This window comes from Sinocyclocheilus grahami, unplaced genomic scaffold (genome assembly GCF_001515645.1).
Source record: "Sinocyclocheilus grahami isolate Dianchi unplaced genomic scaffold, SAMN03320097.WGS_v1.1 scaffold26.1, whole genome shotgun sequence".
NCBI classification, from domain to species: Eukaryota; Metazoa; Chordata; class Actinopteri; order Cypriniformes; family Cyprinidae; genus Sinocyclocheilus; species Sinocyclocheilus grahami.
The window spans coordinates 2,415,729-2,427,519 of record NW_015505205.1 but is presented as its reverse complement, the minus strand read 5'-3'; the positions used below and the strand labels follow the sequence as shown (position 1 = coordinate 2,427,519).

Below are 11,791 nucleotides of genomic sequence, written 5' to 3'. Positions count from 1 at the left end.
AAAACTGATATTCGTTCATCTGTGCAACAAAAGAAGATATAATGTATATAGTATAGGGACCAATTCTCACTATTAACTAGTTTGCACCGTATTAACTAGTATGCTTATTAGCATGCCTATTATTAACATATTGGTTGTTTATTAGTACATATAAAGCACATATTCTGCATGACCATATTCTACATTCCTAATCCTAAACTTAACAACTACCTTACTAACTATTTATAAGCAGCAAATTAGTAGCTAATTGCGGCAAAAGTCGTAGTTAATGGTTTGTTAATAGCAAAAAATGGACCTTAAAATAAAGTGTGACCTTTTTTCTTTATACACTGGAAGCCAATGGTCACCAAAATGGTTTGGTTACCAATGTTCTTCAAATTATCTTCTTTTGTGGTGCAAAATCTGCACTTCAATGATATACATTTTAAATCAGACCAATCAAACAATACTAGACACCAAAAAATAACAAACTTTTGCCGTTTTAGTCCAAATCACTCTAGAAAACTGCATTTTTAGTGTGGTCAACTTGTGCGAATTCATGATTGGTTCTATTAAATGAAAGCTTCCATATTAAGTGTTGCATTTTTTTATTAATTACATGTTTTTCTCAATTATTTTTTCTGAGTTGTGTCTGCAGTCAACTGCAGGATATACTGTAATGAAAGCTTGAAAAGTAGAGGGCACAAAATTATACTGAAATATAAATACAGGTTAAGTCCAATTCAGCAAAAAAATGACCCTGAGCTGGTTCTTTTTAATGAAATTGTCAAAAAGACTCACAAATCAGTCTCAAACTCATACGTTATCATTTTGAACATGTCCAACAACTTTAAAGAACCAATAAGGGCAGAGTTTCCCAAAAGCAAAATAAGATTAACATAGAAACAACCCAGTTTCACAAAGCTTAGCCTGAACTAATTTAATGATTTGTAATATCTGACTCAATCACTAAACCATTACTTTCAATCAAGAGCCACTCAAAATGAACAGAGAACTGCGACTATAGTAAAATAAGTGTTGTTAAGCTACCAGAATCACTATGTATCATCTGAATTCAGAGTTGTCCTAATCCTAAACTTAACAACTACCTTACTAACTATTTATAAGCAGCAAATTAGTAGCTAATTGCGGCAAAAGTCGTAGTTAATGGTTTGTTAATAGCAAAAAATGGACCTTAAAATAAAGTGTGACCTTTTTTCTTTATACACTGGAAGCCAATGGTCACCAAAATGGTTTGGTTACCAATGTTCTTCAAATTATCTTCTTTTGTGGTGCAAAATCTGCACTTCAATAATATACATTTAAAATCAGACCAATCAAACAACACTAGACACCAAAAAATAACAAAATTTGCCGTTTTAGTCCAAATCACTCAAGAAAACTGCATTTTTAGGGTGGTCAACTTGTGCGAATTCATGATTGGTTCTATTAAATGAAAGCTTCCATATTAAGTGTTGCATTTTTTTATTAATTACATGTTTTTCTCAATTAATTTTTCTGAGTTGTGTCTGCAGTCAACTGCAGGATATACTGTAATGAAAGCTTGAAAAGTAGAGGGCACAAAATTATACTGAAATATAAATACAGGTTAAGTCCAATTCAGGAAAAAAATGACCCTGAGCTGGTTCTTTTTAATGAAATTGTCAAAAAGACTCACAAATCAGTCTCAAACTCATACGTTATCATTTTGAACATGTCCAACAACTTTAAAGAACCAATAAGGGCAGAGTTTCCCAAAAGCAAAATAAGATTAACATAGAAACAACCCAGTCTCACAAAGCTTAGCCTGAACTAATTTAATGATTTGTAATATCTGACTCAATCACTAAACCATTACTTTCAATCAAGAGCCACTCAAAATGAACAGAGAACTGCAACTATAGTAAAATAAGTGTTGTTAAGCTACCAGAATCACTATGTATCATCTGAATTCAGAGTTGCCATTAAATAAATTCTTATTTGAAAAATATTATACCATTTTAAATAAATAATATAGTATAATATAATACACTTTGGCACTTTTATTTAGCAAAACATATTCCTTAAGGGTTTTTTTAGACCCGTTGCACTCCATTTCAAAATCCTGTGATAAAAACAAGGCAAACAAATGTTGGTACGTTGTCTTCATGTACTCTAACCTAACTAAAGGAGAGAGTGAGAGTAAGCTGGTGTGCACGGGTGGGTTGTAGCGGTAGTAGATCTGAGTGTGACAGATTTATCTCCTCTCGCTCAGGCTGGATGAGAGGGGCTCATAAATAAACAGGGAGACGGGAGAGAAAGCTCTCCATTGAACATAAACAAGTAGGTCCTTTAGTCCTGCATCAGTCACTCGCCGGGCATCTGTGACAGCGAGGGGTCCAAGGTGAGGTCAGGGTGGTTTCCTTTAACCCTGGACTAACACCGCCCAACCGCAGTCAGCCAACACATCATTAGGTTCAGATTATGAACGAATATGGCTTTGGCTCCAATTTGTCAATATGTGAATTCGATGATGACAGATAATCCGTATGTGCATTTTCACACTACTCGGGTGATTTATGCATTGTGTCGAAAGGAAGAGCTATGTTTGTCCTTCAGCATTTTCATTTATATAAGGTTATACAGTGCTGATATTATATACCATAATATATATAAGCGTGAATGTACATATATGTTTTTGTGCCTTCTATACTGAATGGTAGTGAAGGCAGACGGGAAAATAAAGGGGGAAAAAGAGGGTGTGCAATCAAGACATGACAGTCTGGACTTAAACCTACATTCCCATGGGGACACTATGGCCCTTTTACCACCTGTTTATCACCATACAGCAGAAGACAGGTTATAGAAAAGACTGAATAAATTGGATATGACAGATTAAATCCTGGTCATATGCACACAAAAAGTGCAAACAGAAAGCACACAGAAAATGCCCACACATAAAGGAAAAAAGCTGCTTTTTGATACAATATTGAGGGTGTTTGTTGAACAGGTTGAAAAAAAAAATCTCATTCATTTTCTCTGAAATTGATTTTTTTGCAATAATGTACAAATCTTTCAAGGAAAAAAAAAAAAAAAATATATATATATATATATATATATATATATATATATATATATATATATATATATATATATTGCTTGCCATGATTTTTCAATGAGCATTCTGTTCAATTCTGATTTTTTTTCCCACTGAGACTATGCTTATTTGCGGACCCCAGACAGATAAACGCCATTCTAGAGAATAAATGGTCATATATATATATAGTGTGTGTGTGTGTGTGTGTGTGTGTGTAGCTTGGCAAAAACAGAATAAATAAATACATAAATACAAAATATATTTAATTAACTTAGTTTTAGTAACTATGAGTCACTCTTCTGACAACTTAACTGGTTTACTGCCAAATATATAAGAACTGCCAGTCCAGTCCCCCAACGTGATAAAATGGACTCGATTTGGCACCATTTATGACATTCTTTGTTAGCATAAAACTATCATAATTTATTTTAGATGGTCATACACAACTGCTATAATATCATTATTGATTGCATATAAATGATTTACCTGTCAAGCACTTCTTATGCACTTTTCACTGAAGGCTGTAAGAGCAATTTGAAAAGTAAAGAGCATTAAGTTATAGGTCCCTGTAAAGCGATACAGTCTTACTTTATGTCCTTTACACATTGGCTTTTGAATTGACAAAGAAGCCTCATACTTGCAATATAAACTTTGACAATGATGATTGTTTTTCCGACTGTGCAATGGCTTTTTATAGAACTCAGGAAGAGTTCACCTAAAAGACATCACAAGCATTTACTACACAGATGCTAACTTCTATGTAGCTCATTCTGACAGGAGCATTCAACACAAAAAAGCCAGAGTCTCATGCTGGGATGGAGTTAAGTAACATGCCAATTTTACGTTGAAATCAAGAAGCTTGGTAAAAAGCTAATTTCATGTTAGTGCTACGCTCTTTGCTAACATATGGATGAATGAAATCTGCATTCACAAGCTGTGAACCTTTCTGACCATGTCGTTCACACATCTCATACTATTCATTTGACATGCACCTCAGCAGGAAATTGTCATCATATCGAGAAACGGCACAGTAGTCAAACCTAATGGTGAAATCACACAAGCGCATACACACCGGAGAGTGAGAAAAGGAGAGAAAAAAGGTGGAGAGCTCGATTAACTGCCAGAAGATGTTGGTTTCTATTAGATTGTCATAGTAGTTGTGCAGTAGTAGTAAAGTACTTTATTGCAATATCAGGACATAAAAATAAGAATGGGCCACTGGCAATACAGCTTCGGGACAGTTAAGAGAACTCCTCCCCAGTGTTTACTAGGGTATTGACGGTGAGGAAATTTTCCCACCGGTTAATCGACATGTGACAACACCGATAATACCAGTATCACCGTGGGGGCAGGGGCGTTTCCTCTTTTCTTCGCTTTCCTTCACTTTTAAATAGCTTGCAAAAGCGGCGTGCACATTTTGACATATGGCATTGTGTATTTTTTGAATAAAAATACACCATGCTATAGGGCAGTCTATGCCTAATATAAAATAACAAATAACTTAAAGTTTAAATAGGTAGCCTATAATAAATTGGAAATAAGTAAACATGTATAGGGCTGTGCAATTAATCGCATGTGATTGTCATGCGCATCTCGTCAGTAAAGCCGGTCCCGTGATTAGTATTAAATCTCCATCACCTGCTTTCAGATGGAGGGGCATTTACTACACAGAGCCGTAGTTCACTGACAATTAGGCAATATCGCGTTCATTATCGCAGGCGATTCAATCTGCGATAATGAACTCGATATTGCCTAATTGTCAGTGAACTACAGCTCTGTGTAGTAAATGCTGCTCCATTTGCGCATGACAATCGCATGTGATTAATTGCACAGCCTTACATATAATATATAACCAAATAAATAAGAAATGTAGAAAGTTTATTACCAAAACGAATAAGAAATCTTGGAGGCACGGCATACACCTTGATGTCAAATAAAATAAATAAATTACAGAAAGTTTAAATAAAGTAAAAATCAGCAAACACTGTGAAACCAATTAAATAAGAAAGAAATGTTTTTAAAAAAACTTCCAAAATCACCTTAGATAAATGGCAAAAATCAACAGGTTTTTCAAAATCCAAAATATTGCCAAACAGGCGCTTTTGCATTTCGTTTCGAAACTAAATCATCCGCGATTGTCTTGTCTGTCTCACCCCACTCTTCTTGTCAGTCAGCTCGACTCACTCTCCTCACTGGATAAATGAAATCTGATCTGTGATGCGACTGTCGTTCGGCACGCTGCATTGAGCAGCCGCGTTCAGTTTTTAATTGTAGTGTCTGTTCTTTTACTGAACTAAATTATTTTTATTACTATAAAAAAATCTAAACGACAGCAGGGGTCGGTGCCGCGGTGGGCAAGTGACATAACCGGTGTTGCGGCTTAACAACGGTATCACCGTCAGCACCGTCTAACGCGGCAAGCCTAGTGTTTACTCTCTTATTGACCAATAATTTGTTAATCATGTTATTTAATTTATTTGTGGAAAGAGCATTCTCATTCAAACCTATATTTTTCTTATATATTGCAAATATATATTGGAAACATGTTAAATTGTTGAAAATTACAAACCTATTTTTCTAAAAACAAACGTTTTTTTATTGTATTTCTTTTTTGGAAGAAAATGTCATAATCTATATACAGTATGTTTTTCCTATACATTGCTGTAAATGTTGAAAGTAAAAATCTACTGGCAAGCAAAGCAAAGCAAAGCAAATGCCATCTGTATGTGCATGTGAAATGGATTTCTTGGTGGCTTTGATCTCTCATATGTGTAAGACAGTAGGCATCACAGCAAATATCCAGGCAGTGCAAAAACAGCATGACATAGAAATGTAAAGAATAAACACACTACACAACAGACAATCAACACTAAATAAGATTAGAACGTGTGCCTTTAAAAAAAATTATATTAAAGTCTGTGTAGACTATGAAATTATGTGCAGGACTACAGAGACGGCTTTAACATTGACTATGAATATACAATATGCTAAACTATTCAAGTGCAAAGTTTAGCTGTGTAGTGGAGAAACGCAAAAACAGCATGACATAGAAATGTAAAGAATAAACACACTACACAACAGACAATCAACACTAAATAAGATTAGAACGTGTGCCTTTAAAAAAAATGATATTAAAGTCTGTGTAGACTATGAAATTATGTGCAGGACTACAGAGACGGCTTTAACATTGACTATGAATATACAATATGCTAAACTATTCAAGTGCAAAGTTTAGCTGTGTAGTGGAGAAATGCAATGTAACTAGCTATTACCAATACAGCTCAGTATGTAAACCGCCAATACGAAACTATTCTCCAGTCTATCCTATGATGTCATTTGCAGAACAGTAGCTATACATTTACAGTTCTACATTCCATTTTATATTTTAAAAAGATATTTTAAAAACCATCTACAAATAAAATAGCATGTTAACATATCATATACAGTATATATGCACTCTATTGGTTAGCATATGCCTACATCCACTATTTTCCAAAGGAAAAAATATAGAAAATAAAAAATGAATTCAAGCTCATATGTACTCCTACAACAACAACAAAAAACTCCTAAAATCCATTTTAAAGGCTTCATTTTGTTTCCAGGCTGTTCACAGGCTAAGGGTAACACTGTGTTCTCGCTTTAGTTGTCAGCTATGCTACACTGCTTGAGCAAACCGTCACAAGCAAGTCGAATGTGACACGCTGTTCTCTGTCTCACTGTCTGTATCTCTTTCTCTCTCACTCTCTGGCCGGTCATCCGAAGAGGAGGCAAACCTCACACTTTCTTCTCGTCCAGCACTCAACAACACACAAAACAAAACAAAATCTACACTGCAACACACAGTAAAGGCTAATGCGTGTCACTGCACACCCAAATGATAAAACAAAGAATGCACAGTTAAACAAAAGGAATTATATAATAAAACACAATATAATATTATTTTAAATTCCTCTCTATGTTTAGCTGTTAAATCCACACAAATGAGTGACAAAGAATCCTTAAAACGGCTAAAGATACAAGACATACTTTTCAAAAGGAACAAAAAAGAATCTAAAGTATTCAAAGTAAACAACATCACCATTTCATACACACTGTCCATCTGAATTAAAAGGAAGATATGGATGACACTCTTTAAGATGATGTCTTTTCATTTTTGACTCCCTGCCTCCTCATATAAAAGCAAGAATGAGGTACACCGTAACAGATAAGTGCCCCGTTTTAGGAATAAATAAAGAGCGAGGTGTACTTTTGAATAACGCATGTGAGAAAACGCAGTTCTGGACGCGTTAAGTGCCACTTAAATTCACGAAGCGCTGCTATCGCCGGAGGATATTTGTTTCATCAAAATGAAACCAATCATTCAGTGCGAATCTAAACAACCAATCTGATGTCAAGCGCACAGAATAAAGAGTTTTAGCAAAGGTTAAAAAGCAGTGGCTGACAATACACCAGTCTTTATTCAAATACAACAATTAAAGAGTTTGTATTCTGTTTGCATGTAGGCGTGAGTGTGTGCCGGTGTGGAAGTGAAAGTACGAGGCTCGTGTACTCACAGTTTGAGCTGTCAGGTCACTCAGGTCTGATGCTGTATCACAGGCTCATCTTTTCACTGTTTATCCCACCACAGGACAGACAGAAAGAGAGAGAGAGAGAGAGAGAGAGAGAGAGAGAGAGAAAGAGAGATGATGGGGAGGGTATTTCCTTTTCTCCAGCTCTGTTCACACAAGTACAACTGAAAAGAGAGGGAGGGGAAAAAGAGAGAGAGAAAGTAGGATGGTTTTCGATGCGATCTGGTTGGCGGTCCTGCTACAAAGCAAGCGTCAGATTCAGTAGTGCTGCTTCTTTGGCGTGCTGCGCGTCTTCACACATAGCCGAGAGCCCGGTGCGGTCAACCACACGCGTCTGTGGTGTGTGTGTGTATGCGTGTTTACGTTCACACAAGCGGTGGGTGTGTGTGTGTGTGTGTGTTGGGGAGGGTGCTTGGGCTTTCACTCACTGGCTGCGCCTTACACTGTAAGAACACATCAGAGATGGAGAGAGAGAGAGAGATGAGGGTGGGAGGGACGGATGGGGAGGAAGAAGGAGGAGGAGAGACAGAACGCGGAGGTGGAGTGGATGCACTGACAGTTTCACGCGAGCCCTTCTTGGAAGGCTCCGACCGCTAACGCAGGCTGACAGGTACTGAACGATAGAGACGAGAGGCAGCTATAGCCCTCTATTCTTTTCCGCCATCGCTCTCTCAATCTCTAATCCGCACTAAATTTATACCATTTCTCTGACACAATACAAACAGGCTTATGCACATTCAGCAATTATATATTTTGCCTGCTTGCAGTTAAACTTGATGATTACCAAATACACTTGATGTTTGATTTATACCATGCAATTTCCACATTTGAATTGGCCTGGAAATCTAGGTTTAAAAACAATAAAAGAGTTTCAGGGGAAGGTAGGAGAGCACACACATTTATTTTGGGGAATGTCTGAAAATATCTACATTTTGGCAAGGAGTAAAGGTTGAGATTATGAAAATTATGCATATAGACTTGCCTTTTACTCCCCTGTCTTTCTTGCTTGAAAGGATACCCCAGGATTTATGTAGTAAAAACCAGAGATATATACTGCATATACTCTTATTAAAGGGGTCATATGATGTTGCTAAAAAGAACATTATTTTCTGTATTTGGTGTAATGAAATGTGTTTATGTGGTTTAAGGTTAAAAAAACACATTATTTTCCACACACTGTACATTATTGTTTCTCCTCTATGCCCCACCTTTCTGAAATGCGTCGATTTTTACAAAGCTCATCGGTCTGAAAAACGAGGTGTGCTCTGATTGGTCAGCTATCCAGAGCATTGTGATTGGCCAAATACCTCAAGCGTGTGACGTAAATATTACGCCCCTTACCCTACTGTGATGCCGTGTCCTGAAGCAACGAGACAAAAACATTAAAACCCATTATAAACGAGGCATTTGTTGCATCCAGTGGGGTGGGGACATAATTACGGATTATAATGACTTATACTTTTTACGCGTTGTGTTGCATCGCGCCGCATAAACTGCAATGATGAGGACGGGATTTTGCATTTGTAATAAAACGTATGAAGCATGGTACACTGAATCAAGGCTCTTTAAGATGGAGGAGGCTGCATGCATGTATACAGAAAATGAACTTTTCCACGACATTCTAATTTATTGAGATGCACCTGTACTATATCACCATAATCAAGCACAGTTAGGTTTAAGTTTAAGTTTCTTTTTGGCATTAAAAGTAAAATGATATTTATTTCTAAAATAAAAGCCAAGCTTCACTTTGAACTTCCTGATTAAATTAGCAATATGTACATTGAATAAAAGCTAATCATCAATCCAATGTCTAAATACTTGTAAGAGGATACTCTTTCAATAATTTTACCATCAAATGTAAAAATACTAAGATTATCAAGTACTTGTAACTGAGCTTTTGAAAAAACCATAAACTTTGTTTTCTGATCATTTAAAACAAATTTTAAGCTCACCAGAGCACCTTCCAATGACTGAAAAGCAGTCTGAAGCTCTTTCACTGCCTGTGTTATAGTTGCAAGTGTATAAATAATAGTATCATCAGCATAAAAATGTTTTTTTGCTTGAATGTCCTTACTTAAATCATTTATATAAATAGAAAACAAAATAGGTCCCAAAATGGAACCCTGGGGAACCCCTTTAGATATTTCAAGAAAATCTGATTTGAGATCCTCCACATGAACACACTGAGTCCGATCTACCGAGTAATTTCTAAACCAATTCAACGTCGCTGGTCCGAAACCAACAGTGCTAAGTTTGTTTAGCAGCTATTCATTTCTCTTTATCTTTGAGTCACTGCTGCTGCCAATGAATGTTTAGTTCATTGTTTGTAATTTGCTTTAATGTAAAAAGCATTCTATTCTGGGAGACGTCTTTAACTGATTAAGGATATAAAGTGTGGAAACTCAATGGCAGCCCTGTGGGCCCCTGAGCGCTCAATGCTGTTAGGGTAGACTACACTCCACTGATTTCAATTAAAAGCTAAATTAGCCATTTGAACTCTGATCATAGCACTGTGATGTAATTCATGACTTGCTATGAGAGAACGCGTCCCATCAATTACACCTGGTACTACTTAACCTCGTCATTAATGCTTCAGCGTTAACGAAGTCATCAGTAAAATCAATGCAGCTGTTGTTGCTGTGGTATTTGTTGCCGTCCTCATTGCTGGCCACCATATCACCAACATACCATCACAGTATGTTGCAAAATTAAACATAGTTATACATTTTAATGTTGCCACTAGTGATAGACACTACTTTTTTTAAGTTTGGTGTCTGTAAATATATATATATATATATATATAATCGTACAGTCTACAATCACAATTGGAATTTATTACAGTCAGTGCCAATTAACTTCCAGTGAGATTCTTTAACTGACAAGCCCTCAACTTGGAAAGAAATCCCTGATAACAAGTTTAGGTTATAAAAAAGTTTAAATATCCAATTTCCTTTTCATGATGTCAACATTATTTAAAGGTTACAAAATAGTTATTTGAACGTTTATATATATATATATACATTTTTGAAGTCTCTTTTTTTCACAGAGGCTGCATCTATTTGATCAGAAATACAGTAAAAACAGTAACATTGTGAAAAATTATTTTCTATTTTAATATATTTTAAAATTTAATTTATTTCTGTTTTGGCAAATATGAATTTTCAGCAGCCAGTACTCCAATCTTTGGTGTCACATGGTCATTCAAAAATCATACTACTATGTCGATTTGATGCACAAAAAAACATTTCTTCTTCTTCTTATTATTATTATTATTATAAATGTGGAAAACAGCTGTGCTGCTCAATATTTTTGGCAGAAACTGTGATACATTTTGTTTCAGGATTTTGTACTTTTTATTGTCATTTTTATTTATTTAATGCATTTAAAATAAATCTTACTGACCCCTAACTTATAAGAGATAATAATAAATCCATTTTAAAATATTTTGAATTATCTATATCATCCATTTATTAAAGGGGTCATATGATGTTGCTAAAAAGAACATTATTTTGTGTATTTGGTGTAATTAAATGTGTTTATGCGGTTTAATGTTCAAAAAACACATTATTTTCCACATACTGTACATTATTAACAGTATACAATTTCAAAGACAAAATACACGATGACAATAATATACCCAATGACCTGAAGGATCATGTGTGTTCATTCAAAGAAAGGTTTTCCTATTAATTAATTAGCAAAGAAAAGTCCTTCCCTTGTGGATTTTCCCTATGGGCAAGGAAGCGATTTTCTTCACCTAAATTCCAGGAGGTAGTAAATGTATCGGGTGTCAGGGTTACCATGGAACCAGGGGCCTGTTCGGCTTCCTGGGGTGTTACAGAGTATTTGTTAAATCTAGCTAACAAAATATATATTGTGTGCTTGAGTGGTCCAGACGCTACACCATATTGTGATGCCCTGTCCCGGAGCGATGGGACAAAAACATTAAAACCCATTATAAACGAGGCATTTGCTGCATCCAGTGGGGACATAATTATGGAATATAATGACTTATACTGTCTTTTTACGCATTGTGTTGCATCACGCCGCGCCGTGTAAACATAATACCATGTCTGCATTTGTGATAGGAGAAATGACAAACAACAAGCGCTACTCTACACTGCCCAAAACTCGCGTTTGAATTATCAGTGGCAAATTCTTTAAATAT

General features: G+C 35.8%; 1 protein-coding gene across 3 annotated transcripts in view; it reads right to left on the bottom strand.

The window, feature by feature from the left end:
• rbfox3a (RNA binding fox-1 homolog 3a) overlaps window positions 1-7,971 on the bottom strand; it is a 459,476-nt gene extending 451,505 nt beyond the window's left edge. For all 3 annotated transcript variants that reach the window (XM_016252017.1, XM_016252014.1, XM_016252026.1), the window contains exon 1: window positions 7,609-7,971. The gene's annotated coding sequence lies outside the window, so the exon portion shown is untranslated. The remainder of the gene's footprint in view (window positions 1-7,608) is intronic.
• Window positions 7,972-11,791: the final 3,820 nt, after the last annotated feature.